Source organism: Carcharodon carcharias, chromosome 17, assembly GCF_017639515.1.
Source record: "Carcharodon carcharias isolate sCarCar2 chromosome 17, sCarCar2.pri, whole genome shotgun sequence".
NCBI lineage: Eukaryota > Metazoa > Chordata > Chondrichthyes > Lamniformes > Lamnidae > Carcharodon > Carcharodon carcharias.
The window spans coordinates 109,206,642-109,222,290 of NC_054483.1; the positions used below are offsets into that span (position 1 = coordinate 109,206,642).

Below are 15,649 nucleotides of genomic sequence, written 5' to 3' on the forward strand. Positions count from 1 at the left end.
AAGAGCTTCCAAAGGCCCAGTTCTGTTATCTTTAGCACATTAGTCAAGTAGCAGAGTGGAGGCAGTTCAACAGTGTGACAAGGACCTGACCCAACTAGTCCAAGGGCCTTAAGTTAGTATCTTGGAAGAAATAACCACAAACCAGCCTGCCAACCTCCGCAGGTGTAAAACACTACGTGTCAGTTGATAGCACTCTTCACCTCTGAGTCAGAAGTTTGTGGGTTTGAGCACAATATCGAATTTGGCAATTTCATTGCGATACTGAGGAAATGCTGCACTGTCAGGGTATGGTCTTTCAGATAAAATGTTAAATTGAGGCAATCATCTGCCCTCTCAGGTGGACATGGCACTAAAAGATGTGCATGGCAATTTTTGATGGTGTCCTGGCCAATACTTATCCCACATCACTAAAACAGATTATCTATCTGGTCTTTATAAAACTGCAGCTTGTGGAAATTTGTTTTGCAAATAAGGCCATTGAATGTCGAGAGAAAATAGTTCAATCCTCTCTTGTTGGAGATGATCATTGCCTGGAACTTGTGTGGTGCGCGTGTTACTTGCCACTTATCAAACCAAGTCTGGATATTGTCGATGTCTTGCTGCTTATGGACACGTACTGTTTCAATTTCTGAGGGTTTGAAAATGGCACCAAACACTGTGCCATCATCATTGTATATCCCCACTTTTGACCTTAAGATGGAGGAAAGGTCATTATTGAGGCAGCTGAAGATGGTTTGGCCTAGGGCACTACCCTGAGGAACTCCCTGCAGTGATGTCCTGGAGCTGCAATGGTTGACCTCCAACAACCACAACCATTTTCCCCCAGTTCCCATTGACTCCAGTTTTGCTCGGGCACCTTGATGCCACACTCGGTCAAATGCGGCCTTGATGTCAAGGGCAGTCACTCTCACCTCACCTCTTGAGTTCAGTTCTTTTGTCCATGTTTGGACTAAGGCTGTAATGAGGTCAGGAGACGAGTGGCCCTGGCAGAATCAAGATGGAGCATCAGTGTGCAGGTTATTGCTGAGTAAGTATCACTTGATAGCACTGTTGATGACACCTTCATCACTTTGCTGATGATCAAGAGTAGACTGATGGGGCAGTAATTGGCCAGATTGGGTATGTCCTGCTTTTTGTGTACAGGACATACCTGGGCAATTTGCCACATTGCTGGATAGATGCCAATGTTGCAGCTATACTGGAGCAGCTTGGCTAGGGGTGCAGCAAGTTCTGGAGCACAAGGCTTCAATATTGCAACCAAGAGGTTGTTAGGGCCCACGGTCTTTGAGTATCCAGCCTTTTCTTGATATCACGTGGCATGATAACTGGCATCTGTGATGCAGGGGACCTCTGGAGATGGATTATCCACTTGACATTTCTGGCTGAAGATGTTTGCAAATGCTTCAGTCTTGCCTTCCCCACTGATGTGTTGAGCTTCCCTCTGTTCATTGCAGCTTGTGGGCTGGAAACACTCTCTCAAGATTCTGTTTCTAGCACAATTTGCTGCTGGAATACATATTGAATCATAGGCTTGGATCTGTTTTCCTCTGTTCACGGTACTAAGGTAAAACTCCAAATAGTCTGGGAGCATCTCATTTAAAGTTAAACTACAGTACAGATAAATTGGAATTCCAGAGGTGATGTGAGGGTGACTGCCCTTGACATCAAGGCATCATTTGATCATGTGTGGCGATAAGGAAGGTCATGTGGTGCAGTGGTACCTCTAGGCTAGAAGCTCTGGGTTCAAGTCCCATTTCTGGACTTGATGGTCATGGGAGGTGCGTTCATAACGTGACCAAATAGGTTGATTGTCAGCCATACTGCAGAAGGCAATAGCAAAACACTGCAGTACTTTATCAAGCATAAATATGGACCAATCCAAAGGACATTCATGGTTGCCAACTCCCTCCTTATGGCATAGTACCAGAGGGAGGAGACATCAAGGAGGCCTAGTAAAGTTGAGGTCAATGGGAAACGGAAGAGAACTCGCCACTAGTTGGAGTCCTATCTAGCACAAATGAAGATGGTTGTAATTGTTAGAGGCCATTTTTAAATAGGCCTCCACTGTATTTTCTATCTTTTGTGAGCCTCTCTGACATTCCTCTGTGTCATGCAGGCTGCTTTACCAGCCTCCCACTGCATGTACCAGGCTATCACTCTTTAACAGGGATTATTTATGAGGCAAACACCTAGCCTCTGACCTTTTGCATTTCAACCTTTCTTACCTATTTCTATTTTACAATATTGATTTCTAACACTCCTCTGAACTTCACCATCCCAAACCATCCTACGCACCCTCCCTCCTTGCTGCAGCTTTGGTTTGCTGAGATGAGGACACATTGTATTTTTATCTATTCAAGCCCATTCCTTTGTAACAGGCACTCCAAGCTGTGGAACTCTTCACTCTTTCAGTTTTCCCTCCTTCCAAAGATCTTCTGCCTTTCAAAACCCAAATTTAGTGTTGCCCAAGCCATCACTAATTGATTTAACTCATTCCCTCCTCCCCCACTTACACCCTCTCTCTCTCTCTCCTTTTCATCCCTAGCGCTGCGGGCTTGCACAATGATCTTCGGTTTCTGCTTGAATCATGGTTGCTTTACCAATTTATCAGGAAGACTGGTAGCGCAGTAGGTAGTGTCTCTGCCTTTGACTTGGAAGCTCCAGCCAAGGAAGATGTGTTCATAACCTGACCAAACAGGTTGTGTGTCAACCTCCAACACATGGCAGACAGTAAGAGTGGAAAAGATTCCTGAATGACCACATGAGGGAAAGAAAATTGAAGCCTCTGCCGTCATCTTTAAATGAGGTGCCCCCAGATTATTTTTTAGTTTGTCCTAGTGATGTGACCAGAAGAAAGCATTTGATCCAAGCCTGTGATACAATATTTAATTCTGTGTCTGCCTGGGGCATTGACTGTGAAATCCAATTGGGAAGTTGCAATTGTGCATTGTTTAGAACCTAACTACTGAGGGCTAGTTTTGTACGATTGCATTTGATCACTTTGAAGGAACTCTTCACCTGCAGAGCTCACCAGACCATTTTCTCTGTGGCTTGTTTCAAAGTTCGATATTTTAGCAACACATTCTGAAATTTCCAGAAAGTACTATCCACATCTCCTACTCTCCTGGCTGAATTCTCTTCACCCCTCCTGATACTGGTGCAGTGGTTAGTTCTGCTAAACTAAATGATGCAAACAATATTTGGCCAGGGGGCTAGAGTGTGAAGGAATAAGTGGGTGGTGCCAGTTTATGTGTGCTTGGATGTCATTGTTACATAGTAATTCAGGTCATTAGACTTTCTATTTCAGGGAATGAACTTTCTATCTCTCCCATTTTTTTCCATTCAGTAGCCTCTCAGACTAGCAATAGTTTCCTGCCATGGGCCCTTGGTCATTGGGACTTAGATTGAAGCATAAGAGCTTCAGAACAGATGGAAACATTCATCCCTTATTCTGGTGTGGATTTGGACCCAACTTCAATTGGTAAAAGGCCAAAACCTGTCTTATTGCACTAACCACCTTATCATTTCCCCCTCTCTTAATGTGATCATTGATGCACCAACTAACTCGCACACCTGCAAGTTGATGTGATGTGGCTTGTGAGCAGAGCTACTGCATCGGTCATGAGGTCTAGTAGAAACGTTTGAGCAAAGGTTGGCTGTTGGGAGGAAGAGTCAGAGTTCAGATAAAGCTCTAGGTAGCACCTGCTGGTCATTTCCAGAGAGGATGTGGGACAGGTTACGTGATTCTAGAGAAAACGGTACATGACACAAAGCCGCAGAATAGGGGCAGTGATGAGTGTTTAAGGAAACCGTTCCGTGAAGAACCTCTATCCGAAATTTACCTTTTAACTTTTTTCCAATTGACTCCACACTTCCTTCTCTCCTCTTCTCCCTGGAGACACTGAATCAGCCCGTAGGCAATGGCCCTGTGATCTTTTCCAAATGGCCGTCCTTGTGCATGTGACCAGACAATATTTTTTTTATTTGACCATGACAGTACGATAGTTATGTTGCTGGATTAGTAATGCAGAGGCCTGGACTAATGCTCGAGAGGGATGAGTTCAAATCCCACTCTGGCAGATGGGAAAATTAAATCAATTAATTAAATAATTCTGGAATATAAAGTTCATATCAGTAACGGTGACTGTGAAACTACTAGATTGTCGTAAAAACCCATCTGGTTCATTCGTGTCCTTTAGGGAAGGAAATCTGCTCTCTTAACCCAGTCTCACCCACATTTGACTCCAGACCCACAGCAACGCAACTGACTCTTAACTGCCCTCTGAAATGGCCTTGTTGGCCACATAGTTATCAAAGCTATGAAAAAGTCAAATAAGAATAAAGCTGGATGGATTACCAGGCCTCGACCATGGCATCAGATCCACACGTGACAAGGGTAAACCTTTCCCAGCTGACCCTGCTAAGACCCTCCTCAAAACATCAGAGGACTTGTACCAGAATTGGACAGCTACCCCACAGACAAGGCAAGCAACGTAGCCTGAAATAGTCATACAGATAATGCCCCAGATTCCACCATCATCATCCCTGGGTATGTCTTATCCCACCAGTAGGACAGACTCATGAGGGTTGGCAGCACCGTGGTATACAGTCAGGATAGATCACACTTGGAGTGCTGCATACAGTTCTACTTGTCACAACATGAAAGGATATTGAGGCATTGGAGAGGGTGCAGGAAAGATTTACAAGAATGATATCACCAGGGAAAGGATGAACAGGCTGGGTCTCTTTTCTCTTGAATGAGAGAGAGAATGTTTCCACTTATGTTGAAGAGGATTATCAACGTAAAATAGCCACCAAGAAATCAAATCCAAATTCAGAAGAAGCTTCTTTGCCAGAGAGTGGTGATAATGTGGAACTTGCTACCATAGGATGTATCAAGGCAAATAGTATGGATGCATTTAAGAGGAAGTTGGTTAAGCAGAAGAGAGAGATGGGATTAGACAGCTATGCTGATAGTTATATGAGGAAGGATGGGTGGAGGATAAATACTAGCATGGATTGGTCAGGCCGAATGGTCTATTTTCTGTGCTGCTTATTCTATATAAAAAGAAATGAGTGGAATAGAATACTCTCCACTTGCCTGCATGAGTGCAGCTCCAACAACACTCATGTAGCTCAGCCAGGACAAAGTGGTCCACTTGACTGGCAGCCCATCTACCACCTTAAACATTCACTCCCTCTACCAACCGATGCACAGTGGCAGCAGTGTGTACCATCTACAAGATGCACTGCACCAAGTCACCAAGGCTCCTTCGACAGCACCTTTCAAACCCGCAACCTTTGCCATCTAGAAGGACAAGGGCAACAGACACATGGGAACACCGTCATCAGCAAGTTTCCCTCTAAACCATGTCCCATCCTGACTTGGAAATATATCACCGTTCCTTCGCTGTCGCTGTGTCAAAATCCTGGAACTCCCTCTTTAACAGCACTGTGGGTGTACCTACACCACAGGGACTGCAGCGGTTCAACAAGACAGGTCACCACCACTATCTTCTTAAGGGAAATTGGTGAAGGACAACAAATGCTGTTCTTGTCAATGATGCTCAGACCCCTGAAAGAATTACAGATCTACGTGATCCTGGCCTTGCCTGGTTTTTGTACTTTTAGCCTGTTCTAACAAGGGGCTGGATTGTGATCGGGAGGGAGAATCTTCCCCACGGCCACCACATTCTGAGGCAATGCGTGGGAGGTACAATCCATTTTGGCATCTGTCTTTGGTCCTGAGCTGAGATCTGCTATCTCACTGCAGAGCAGGGATCAAACCCGGGTCTTTTCACAAAAGAATTATTCATTTAGTTCAGGTTTCAAATATTTGTATTGTAATCGCTCTTAAAGGCTGCATGGTGTGGTGTTGTTTATATTAATAAGATTGAAGTCTGATTGTTTGCAATCTAGTGGATAGGTTGCCGTGGAGACGTGCCCTAGGCAACATCAACAGCTGATGTGTGAGGATGTCACTAAAAGATAAAATTTGCGATGTAGTCATCATAAAATTATGAAGATTTAATCTGTATTCGAATACTAGCTAGGAAAACAATCCAATGTACTTCAGAAAAATGCCAATCCTTCATTTGCTTCTGTAACACGTTGGAAAATTGGACAATGATTCAAGTTTGAGTTTCTAATTTAAATATAAAATGGAACAACTCAGAGGTAATCTGCATCCTTAATGAAGTTGTTGAGAGGATATGTCCCACTGAGTCCTAAAGCATTATGTTTACAAAACTGACTCAATTATCTTCTAATGGCCCCTTGCGCGAGTTGATGGACCATATCCCAGTGTAAGTCAATACCTTCAGGAGAGGCGAGAAGTACATGGGATGGGGAATGGTGCCTGTGTGAGTAGTCCCACACTCCTGCTGTTTCCCTGTAGACCTGCAATGTTTTTCCCTTCAAGCCTTTACCTAATTCTAGTTTTTACTGATAAAAGCAAAATACTGTGGATGCTGGAAATCTGAAACAAAAACAGAAAATGCTGGAAAAAAGCAGCAGGTCTAACAGCATCTGTGGAGAAAAAAAACGTTAATGTTTCAGGTCCTTATGACTCTTCTTCAGAGCTAAAGAGAAGTAAAATGTAATGAAATTTATACTGTTTAAGGTGGCTGGAGCTTGTGGCACTGGATAGAAGGATGCTCTGTCCTGCTAGATGGAGGCAAAGGAGAGATTGCCAGAGATGTCATGGACAAAAGGATAAAGGGGTGTTAATGATAGTGATACTGGCTAAAGGAGGTGCTGATGGTGGCATTAAGGTTGGAGAGCAGAATGTGATAATGGGAGGATTGTTCTATCCCATTTTCAATGAATAAAAACAAATTTAAATAAAAATAGAAATAAAAATGAGTAGATAAAAAATAAAAAGTAAAAAGTGAAAAAATAAAAATTGAGATATGAGAATGGATATTGAAAAAAAGGGGGTGAGGATGGATCTGCTTTCACCACTCTTTCAGACAACGCATTCCAGATTAAAACAACTCATTATGTAAAGAGATTTCTCCTCACCTACCCCTCCCACTTGGCTTGTTTGACCATTATTTTAAATCCGTGTCATCTGGACCTTCCTGCCACTGGAAATTTTTCTTCCTATTTACTCTCGCAAAGCCCCTCATAGCTTTGGACACCTCTATTAAACCCCTCTTCAAACTTCTCTGCTCTCAGGAAGACCATCCCGGCTTCTCTAGTTGGGTCACGTAGCTATCAATCAGAATAATACTGTCTTTTCTCGAGGAGTGGAGCCAATTTATGAGCTCTGAACAAACACATGATGTGCCAATTTACATCACCTCACTACAGGGAGCACTTGAGTGCTGACCTTAAAGGGACAGGTTCTCAGCATGCACCAGGCCCCTCTCTACCCTGCGCCCAGCCCATGAGAAAATGCAACAGCCAATTCCGATCTCTCTTCGCCTCCATGTGTAGCACAATGTGAGATAAATGGGGTTCTGCAGATCACAGCCTCAGGAAATTCACCCCCTAATCCTACAACTCACCTTGGGCAATGCCATAGCAGACCCATTAGCATATTTACGAGCCCAAAATGGGGCTTAAGGTGTGAAAGCAACTGTTACCAGGTGACAAAACAAAAACAGAAACAGAAATACCTGGAAAAACTCAGCAGGTCTGGCAGCATCGGCGGAGAAGAGCACAGTTGACGTTTCGAGTCCTCATGACCGTTCTGTTGAAGGGTCATGAGGACTCAAAACGTCAACTGTGCTGTTCTCCGCCGATGCTGCCAGACCTGCTAATTTTTTCCAGGTATTTCTGTTTCTGTTTTTTTGGATTTCCAGCATCCGCAGTTCTTTGCTGTTACCAGGTGAATTTCAACTATTGGGATTCAATAGTTGTTTTGATGTAGAAGAGGTGAGAGTACATTAGCAGAAGTATGTGTTGATGTTACTTGAGAACTTTTTTTATGAAGGTATCTCAAAAAACAATAAAAGCAACCTCAGCAGGTTTGAATTGTTGGCAAGCTAAGATGTCACTGATTTATTTATGAGCAGTGTGTATCTATATATATCTATATGTCCATCTATATCTTCTTACTCCAAAGATATACTTTATTCATAATATTTGTAAATGTACATTACAGAACATCCCAAACTGGATATTACAGAAAGTGCAATAAAATCCAACTTATAGCATGTTCTACTCTGAGGTGCCTCAAAACAATTGCAATGCTCTTCATATATCTTCTAGTCCATTAAAAGGTCCTGGCCAGTCCCAAAGCAGGATGCATAAATGGACTTTTAAGTATCTTAATTGTTCCTGTCCTTTAAGATTGAACTTACTGCACTGGGGTGGGAAGCTGTATTGCCAGGAGGTGCCTCGCCTGATTTAGGATGGCATTGTCTTCGCTCCTAATGTGTCCAATTGATATTGGTGGCTGCCCTTTTCCATCAAAAAGAAGTTTGACATTATTCTTCTAAGGGTTTAGAAAGAGTAAATAAAGTGAAACTGTTTCCAATGGCTGAAGGGCCGATAACCTGGCAGCAACAGATTTAAAGTTATTTGCAAAAGAACCAGGGGTGACATGAGAAAATAGTTTTTTATGCAGCAAGTTAGGATTTGGAATGCACTGCCTGATAGGGCAGTGGATACAGATTCAATAGGAGCTTTCGAAAGAGAATTGGATAGAAAGTTGAGGAAGCAAAAATTGCACGGATAAAGGGAAAGAGCCAAATGGGACAAACTGGATTGCTCTTTGAAAGAGCCAGTGCCAAATGGCCTCATTCTGTAGTATATTAATCCATGATTCCATGATGATAATGACACCACCGCCTTCCAATTTTCTCTGTTCCTTCTCTTTCTCCTGAATAGAAAAACTGTTGCTCAGGTATTGTGACTTGGGTGCTGACTTACATTACCTTGTGAACGACAGTAATTTTTGTTCACGAGGTAATGGTGGGCAGCAGTATGTACCATCTACAAGATGCACTGCAGCAACTCACCAAGGCTCCTTCAACAGCACCTTCCAAACCCATGACCTCTACCACAAGGGCAGCAGACACACGGGAACACCACCATCTGCAAGTTCCCCTCCAGGCCACTCACCATTCTTGACTTGGAAATATATTGCCGTTCCTTCACTGTCACTGGGTCAAAGTCCTGGAACTCCCTTCCTAACAGTACGGTGGGTATACCTACATCACATGGACTGCAGAGATCCAAGGAAGCAACTCACACCACCTTTTCAAGGGCAATTAGGGATGGGCAATAAATGCTGGCCTAGCCAGCAATGCCCACATCCTGTGAAAGAATATTATAAAATGACCCCCCTTTCCCCAAGACCACTGGCACCAACTGTGCTGTGCCTCTTTCTACCCTTCCCACATCTCTTCCCCAAACTATAATTCGTTGCCACTTTTTCTTCCAAGACATCCTTCCCCTTTAATTGAAAGGTGGGGAATATTGGACTTATTTCAAGGTTGAAAACAATGTACTAATTTAATCTCTAGCTGCTTTGTGTGGGATTCTTGCCATTCTACCTAGTGTTCTTGTTGCTAGATGCTGCAGGCAATTTATAAACGACGACAGTCCTTTTAAATTCGATTTTCTACATGTACCTAAAATGAAGTTGCCCATCCTCAGCTCGACCTTGGCAGTCACAGCGACAAATTTGTTGATATCTTTGAATCCCAGTGTTCGTAATGTTGTGTACGCACGAGATGAGCTTACCCGTGTCTTCTGGCCTTCATTGGCCTCAGTGGTCCTGGGCTAGAGAGAGGGAAAATGCAGTCAGGGTTCCTGCTCTTAATAGGTATCCAGTGATTTTTGCTGAAACTGTATGGGCTGGATTTTAAGGTGTCCCCCCCCACTAGGTGTGTTTTCAGTGGGCAGGGTAGTGGGGGGGAGGGGTGGGGGGGGGGGGGGGGGGGGGGCACGTAAAATATGACAGGTGACTAGCCCACTGCCTGCCCGCCCCTCATTATACGGTAGATGGGCGGGTGCTGAAATCAGCAGCCCACCCACCATTTTATATATAAAAATATTAACAGGCAATTGAGCTTGTTGACAAGCCGATTGACCTGAATATTAAGCTGCCTGTGTTTGACCAGGTTCAGGTCCGAACCTTCCACAATTGAATGGCTCACAGCCCCCGAGCTGATGCATGAGGTAAGAACAACTTGGATGATTGATCGAGGAATCTGGCACCTTGTGAAACTGCGTCCCAGAAATAATCATCACCTCAAAGAGAGGAAGGTTCTGCTAAGACTTTCTTTATGAATTGCAGGTTAGGCCCCAGCAGGTGTAATGTGTTCAGTTTTGGGCACCAGAATTTATGCAAGATGTCAAGGCTTTGGAGAGAGTTCAGAAGAGATTTGCCAGAATGATACCACCAGGGCTGGTGCAAGGGTATTGGGTGCCCTAGGTGAACCTTCAACCTTGCTCCCCCACAACACCAACGCCCAAAAATTAATTTTCGAAAAGGAATGTTGTTACATAGTGTGAATAAAAATCTTACATTTATAATTACAGATTTATGTTACATGAAAAAGGAGAATATTATGATACCAATTGTACATTCTCATTATTCTACATTTTTCACAGGATGTGTACTGGAAGAAATGAACATTATAATGTGTAATATAGCTCGCATGATGTAATAGTATCTGTTCCTGCCGCAGTTACTAGATGATTTTTTTTCACAGTTTACACAATCAGTAATCATTGCTGTAGGGTGGGCTAGATTAAATTACATTCTTTGACATTATTTACCAGCTCACGGTTTGGAATAGTGATGTGGATGTACAAATTTGTAAAACTGTCACATAAACAGAATGAGGAATATAATATGACATTTTTGGGAAAGACTGCAATATAAATACATGGAAATCTATACGTATGTCAGTATATGTGGACGTACATCAATAGATCTAGACCTTTTAGTCCCACTGCTGAAGCCTGCTTGTATACTTAGTTCATTCAGTAATTCATTTCCTGCAACCCCTCCAAATGCTGGATACCAGGGAGAGACAGGAGATGCTGGCATTCTTCTCCTTTGAGTACAGAAGGTTAAGGGGAGATTTAATAAAAGTCTTCAAAATCATGAAGGCTTTTAACAGAGTAAGTAGAATAACTGCAATAGAATTTATACTCTGCTGCAATTCCATCTGACTTTGGGCATAACCTACGCAATACATCGTGTAGTTTTAAGCAAAAATTACATTGTGTTAATTGAATTTCTGTGACCTTTTGTCCTTGTTTAAAAATCCTAATACTGGAAGCTGGGCCCCACCCCAGGATGAATTAAAATAATTTTGGAGTTAAGCTGCTTCTTTGGGATGCAAGAACACTAATAGTAAGGCTTTAGCCTTTTTATGTAATTTCTTTTAATTTTCCAAGATTTTGATTACTTTGCCCCAATTTAGTGGCTGGAGAACGGTATTTTTCTGAGGATTTCATTGCTGAGGTTGTAGGATGTTCTAAACAATGTGTAACCCCTGCCACTGGAAGCATTATGGCATGCAGTGGAATTTACTTGGGAGAAATTGCAGAGGCATTTAAAATAGTACAGCTTTGTTTTTGTCAGTGTTCATACTTAATTACCAAATCGTACTGTTTTAGGGTAATTAAGTGACTTTTATTCATCGTCCTCTCAGCCTCCCTTCATGTCATGTACTCATTTCTGTTTGTGACCACCAGCAGGCACCCTGTCCCTGGACATCTTTGTATCACAATGCGTCTCTGTGATCTCGCCAAGTTCAGGGGCTCTTAGGACTTTGCAAACTCAAATGGCCTGTCATATTTATTTAAGCATATCAGCACCTAAAAGAATGAGTTCCATGTCCGGTTTTCCTGCTTAGTCAAACTCATCATATTTAAATATCAGACCTGCTCTGCCTTGGTGATCCTTTCTTGGTTTTTGTTAAAATGTTGTTCAAATATACTTGCTTGATGGATTATATCTGACACCCGAGATACACCAACTACACCAACAGCCTTCAACATTGAACAAGTCATGCTGTCAGAATTAAATCCAGATGTAAAATACATGCAAAAAGACTTTAGAATATCAAATAATTTATTATGGGGGATGGAGCTAGTTTCATTCCCCAGGTTTTAAGCAAATGAATCTTGGGTTTTTGAATAGGAATTGCACTTTTACAACAATGGGTGTTGAAGTTTTAATTTCCACCACAGAGACTGGAGCATAAACTCTAGGCTGAGACTCCCAGTGAGGGAATGCTATGCTGTCACAGGTGCTGCCTTTCAGATATGATGTCATACTGAGGTTCTGTCTGCTTCTTCAGTTGAATGTAAAAGATCCCATGACATTCACTGAAGAAGAGGAGGGGAGATGCCCTGGCCAATATTTTTCCCTCAACCAATACCACCAAAATAAAGTGGTCATTTATCTGATTCCTATCTCAGCACAAATTGACAGCCTTGTTTAATGAATTGCAAATGTAATTCATCGACTGTTAACTGCTCTGGGATGACATGACGGTGATGCTATATCAAAGCAATTTCTAAAATTACATACAAGATTAATAGCGAATAAAATATTTATTTTTAAGTTAGGAACAGAATGTGGAAAGATCCTCGCAGGCTCAGTTTGTAAGGAATAGGAAACATTCCAGATACAATACATGGGCCAGAATTTTCCCTTCGGTGACTTGGGGGCGGGGCCTGCTCGCCGGCGGGAAAATGATGCAGGATGACATCGAGAGGAACCCCCGACGTCATCCCGGTCCCTTTAAATTTTCAGGAAGGCGGGCGGACAGCGAAATCAGCTGTCCACCCACCGACCTGTCAATGGCTAATTGAGGCCACTGACAGGGTCATTAAGATCTCCAACCTTAAGGCTAGCGGGCAGCCCCAGCGGGCTTCTGATAATACATGAAACCTCATCCACTGGCGGGATGAGGTTTCATGTCCATTGTTAAAAACTTTAATAAAGTTTATGTCCTTTTTATTAACATGTCCCATCTCGTGTCACATTGTCACATGAGGCGGACATGTTAATAATTTTTACCTCAGTTTCGGTCTGTCTGCAAGCATGACCCAGACCTCCCTGTCACTTGCCATTTCAACACTCCACCCTGCTCTCCTGCCCACATGTCCGTCCTTGGCCTGCTGCATTGTTCCAGTGAAGCTCAACACAAACTGGAGGAACAGCACCTCATCTTTCGACTAGGCACTTTACAGCCTTCTGGACTGAATATTGAGCTCAACAATTTTAGATCATGAACTCTCTCCTCCATCCCCAACCCCTTTCCAATCCCCCTTTTTCCAATAATTTATATAGATTTTTCTTTTCCCACCTATTTCCATTATTTTTAAATGTATTTCCATCCATTGTTTTATCTCTACCTTTTAGCCTATTTCCATCCCTTCCCTTCACCCCACCCCACCCCTACTAGAGCTCTCTGTACCTTGCTCGCCCTGCTTTCTACCCTTAATGTCACCTATTAGTACATTCCTTAGATAATATCACCATTGTCAACACCTCTTTGTCCTTTTGTCTATGACATATTTTGGCTATCTCCACCTATCACTGGCCCTCTATCCAGCTCTACCTGTCCCACCCCCCTTAAACCAGCTTATATTTCACCTCTCTTCTATTTTTCCTTAGTTCTGATGAAGAGCCATGGACTCAAAACGTTAACTGTGTTCCTCTCCGCAGATGCTGTCAGAGCTGCTGAGTTTTTTCAGGTATTTTTATTTTTGTGTTGCTAATAATTTTTCTATTTTTAATGTTTTTTACACTGTCATTAATCTCCCTGAGACAGCATGCGTGAAAGAGGGCATTTTGACAGATGGGGAAGCCCTCCACCCCCTGCACAGGAAATGCATAGTGCTTCCTGTCAGGCAGGACACTGGGTGGGCCTTAATTGGCCCGCCCACTCAAAATGGCGGCAGGCCCTGTTTCAGCAGCGGAACTCGGCTGCCCACCCGCCAACTGAGGGCAAAATTCTGCCCATGGTCAAGGTTGAATTAGCTGATCTCTGCCAAGTCACCATTGGGTTATAGTTGTCCCCAATGCCTGGACTGGGGAGGGAGTTGGGGAATCAGCCTAGTTATTGCTCTTGATCACTATCATGTAATCCCCACTGGAAAGTCAATCACAAAGTATTTATAATCACAGAAGCATACCATTGGGCCCAAAAGGTCCAGGCCGGTATTTATATTCCACACCAGCCTCCTCATAGACTTCTTCTAACTCCAATCACATGGCATTCCAGTCCATTTTCCCACATGTGTTTAACTAACTTTCCTTTAAAGGCATCCATACTATTCACCATAACTACTCAATTTGGTGGTAAGTTCCACATTCTCACCAGTCTCTGCATAAATATTTTTCTCCTGAATTCCCCACTGAATTTATTATTGACTGTCTTGTATTTATTGATGTTTCGAGTCCTCATGACCCTTCGACAGAACTTGAGTTCGAGTCCAAGAAAGAGTTGAAATATAAGCTTATATTTCAACTCTTTCTTGGACTCGAACTCAAGTTCTGTCGAAGGGTCATGAGGACTCGAAACGTCAACTCTTTTCTTCTCCGCCGATGCTGCCAGACCTGCTGAGTTTTTCCAGGTAATTCTGTTTTTGTTTTTGTTTTGGATTTCCAGCATCCGCAGTTTTTTTGTTTTTATGTCTTGTATTTATTGTTGCTAGTTCTGGTTTCACTCTGCATTTGGAAACTTCTTCTCTACGTCTGCTCCATCAAGCCCTTTCACAATCTTGAGGTTACCCCTCAGTGGGAACTTTTCCAGAGAAAACTGCCCCAGCTCGTTCAATCCTTCCCAATAGGTACAGCCTTTCACTTCTGGTACCATTCTAGTAAATTTTTAATTGCATCTTCTCCAGTGTCTCAATATCCTTTAAATAATATGGAGGCTAGAACTGTGCACAGTACTCCCAGTGTGGTTCAACCCAGAGCCTATATAGGTGGAGATTAGTGAAGAACAGAAGTGAAGCCCCCTCAATGGAATATTCTGCTGATGTGCACTATCTAGGCCCATCAGTGAAGAATGGCCTCTCAGTTCCCTGCATCCTAACTTGTCCTAAGTCCCTCTTGCCTATCATCCTGGTGTTCAAGACCTACATTAGTTCCCAGCTCCCTCAGCACCTCAAATCTGGAATTCTTTTCTTGTGTTTAAACCCTTCTTAGGCCTCGCCCCATCCCCTCCTCCATTTCTATAACCTCCAGCCCTACAACTCTCTGAGAAGCCTATGGTCCAACAACTGGGCCCTCTGTTGCATTCTCAACTTTTTTCACCCATTATTGGTGGCCGTGCCTTCATTTGTTCAGGCCTTAAGTCCTGGAATTCCCTCCCTAATGCTGTCCACTTTTAAGACCCATAAATAATAAAATTCCTCTTGGACTAAGCTTTTAAACAGCCTTCCTAATATCTCCTACTTTGGCTTGGTGTTCATTTTTGTCTAATTCCACTTTGTGAAACATCTTGGGACATCTTTCTATGTTAAAGGCACTATATAAATGAAGTTGTTGATGGGGTACTAGAAAGTGGTTGTTGCTTTTGGAATTATATCCCGGAATGTAAGTACCTTCTAAAGACAGGTGTAGAAAACTGGAAGGGGAAAATAACAATCAACCCTTCATTTTTTAACGGCCACAGTCTATTCTCTGAAATTCAAGTTGCCAAATTCAATTTTTTAGTGT

General features: G+C 42.8%; 1 protein-coding gene across 1 annotated transcript in view; it reads right to left on the reverse strand.

Annotated features, from left to right (window-relative positions):
* Positions 1–9,599: 9,599 nt before the first annotated feature.
* The window catches only part of LOC121289975 (ectonucleoside triphosphate diphosphohydrolase 4-like), a 105,599-nt gene continuing 99,549 nt past the window's right edge, over positions 9,600–15,649 (reverse strand). Inside the window, exon 14 of the transcript XR_005945687.1 lies at positions 9,600–9,735. The gene's annotated coding sequence lies outside the window, so the exon portion shown is untranslated. The remainder of the gene's footprint in view (positions 9,736–15,649) is intronic.